At 50.5% G+C, this 2,462-nt stretch overlaps 1 non-coding gene across 1 annotated transcript; it reads left to right on the forward strand.

Annotated features, from left to right (window-relative positions):
* Window positions 1-1,579: 1,579 nt before the first annotated feature.
* On the forward strand, window positions 1,580-1,687 carry LOC132536659 (U6 spliceosomal RNA). Its single transcript, XR_009548146.1, has one exon. It is a non-coding gene; the product is annotated as a U6 spliceosomal RNA (small nuclear RNA).
* The last annotated feature ends 775 nt before the right edge of the window (window positions 1,688-2,462 follow it).

A 2,462-nucleotide genomic window follows, 5' to 3' on the forward strand; every position in this document is an offset into this window, starting at 1 on the left:
GGCAGGGGCGCACCCAGGGGAGGTGTCCGCGAGCCCCCAGACCCCGCACCCCTGGCAGGGACACCCTGGAAGGGTGGCTGCGCGCCCCCAGATCGTGCTGCTTTTGGCTTCCGTGAGCGCGAGCGTATGGACCCCGCTGGAGAGTCTGGGCAGCCGGCCTTCCCTTTCCTTCCTGCCGGGAGAGGGGTCCTAGGTCCCTGGGCCTCACCCAGCATGTCAGTGCTGGTGGCTCCAAGTGCCCGGAGGGTGAGGACCCGCCAGCGCAGCTGGAGTCCAGGCAGTGCGCCTCCCGAGCACCCCAAACGCCCTGGCAGGAGGGGACCCCGGAACCCACCGACCTGGCTTCAGGAGCAGCCAGGCCCAGAAAACTTTCCGTGTGTCTGCCCAGCCGAAATGTGCACCCGCTGTCCTTCCTCTAGGTGTGGCCCACGAGGAGGTCCTCGGGGACGGCTGTTTGGAATCCTGAACTTCGAGTTTGGTCTGAGGAAACATGGCGAGCCAAGCTCCCAAATTAGGGTGAAGGAGGCTGGGGCACGGGGTGCGGGTCCAGGCTGGGGGTCTCCTCGCACTACTAGAACTGAAGTGTTTTCTCTGCCTCTGTCTCTCTCAGAAGAGACATGCATTTCAGAGGGGTGCCCCAAGCCAGCTGGCTCCAACCCTTGTTGAGCCCTGGGCCTGGGCTGTGGATTGGGTCTGGGCTGAAGGTCTGGCACTTTGCAACCTGCTGGTCCTGGAGGGCACTGCCAACACCCACCCCCAACCCCCCTCGTCCCGGTGGCCTGGGCCTGGCAGGGCTCCGTGTGTGGTGGGGGGTGGGCAGGGGTTGCCTGGGGTTCTTGTGTCTGTGGGGACAGTCCTGGGGAGACTGCAGTCTGCCTACTCACACAATGGGGCAGCCAGGATGCTGGCAGGTGGGAGCTGCACTAGGAGCCCCACAGAGCCAGGCAGCAGCCGATGTTGGAGCTGGGTAGGAACCGGGCAGGAACCGCGGTTTTAAAAAAAAAAAAAAAAGAAATTAAAAAAAGGAAATTAAAAAAAGGAAAAATGTTATTTATTAATACAAAAAAGAGAAGCAGAGCATGACTATGGCACATGCAAATCTGGGGATTGAATTCAGGACTTAATTCATACAGAGCCATTGCCCTAGCCATTCTGCAATTCTAGAGTATAAATAGGTTATTTTATTTTTGTTGTTGTGTTGCCACCAAGGTCTCATTGTCTCCCTTTCTTTTTTTTTTCTTGTCTATTCTTTTCAACTCTTTTTTATTTTTATTTATTTTTCCATTTTGTTGCCCTTGTTGCTTAACATTGTGTGGTGATTAATGTCGTTGTTGTTGGATAGGACAGAGAGAAATGGAGAGAAGAGGGGAAGACATAGAGGGGGAGAGAAAGACAGACACCTGCAGACCTGCTTCACCACCTGTGAAGGGACTCCCGGGCAGGTGGGGAGCCAGGGGCTAGAACCGCGATCTTTCCTCTGGTCCATGAGCTTTGCGCCATGTGCGCTTAACCCACTGTGCCACTGCCTGACTCCAACTGTCTCCATCTCTTAACACTTTTTAAATGAGATTATAATATAGTCCTAGCTTCCGTAGTACATATACTAAAAGTGGCATGATAACAGAGAAGATTAGCATGGCCCCTGCTCAAGGATTACACACAGATTCATGAGGCATACCATATTTTTTTCAAAAAAAGGATTATAAAATATATGTACACACATATAAATAATTATAATCTTTTAAAGAGCCAGTTAATGCAACCTGGGAGGCGGTTCAGTGGCAAGAGATCTGGATTTGTATGTGTGGGATCCCAGGTCTGTCTGAACTCTGGTTCTACATATGCTGAAGCTCTTTTAAAAGATTTATTAATCAGTGAGGGAGAAAGGGAGGAGAGAGAGAGAGAGAGAGAGAGAGAGAGAGGAAAAACACTATAGCATCAGTCTGGAACATGTGATGCTGGAGGTAGAATTCAGGACCTCATGCTTGAGTCCAAAACTCCAACCACTCTGCCAGCCTCCAGGACTGCAGATTGGCTTTTTTGAATAAAATCATGGTAATATTGTTCTCTTAACTGTAAATCTTTTAAATAATACAAAGTCTTTTAAAAATTTTTTCTCAAATATTGTGCCTGGGGATCAATCCCACCCAGAACCTTGCACCTGCATGGGACAGCTGAGAGGCCTCCCTGCCAGTCTCCATTCTGTATCCTTTAAGAGAGGGAGACATGCAAAGCACTGCTCCTCTATGCAAGGAGTCCCGCCCATTGCCTGCCTGTGTTTTCACTTGCAGTGTGCAGGATCAGACCCCCAGCCACATGCTATGCTATGTTTTCTTTTTAAGAAACAGACAACCTGCACCTAGATTTAGGTGGGTAACTGGACTCAACAGTAGGCCAGGCCCATTTAAAATCCAAATTCAACAAATTTAGAACCAAGGCAAAGGAAAGAACAGTCACTATAA

Source organism: Erinaceus europaeus, unplaced genomic scaffold (genome assembly GCF_950295315.1).
Source record: "Erinaceus europaeus unplaced genomic scaffold, mEriEur2.1 scaffold_293, whole genome shotgun sequence".
NCBI classification, from domain to species: domain Eukaryota; kingdom Metazoa; phylum Chordata; class Mammalia; order Eulipotyphla; family Erinaceidae; genus Erinaceus; species Erinaceus europaeus.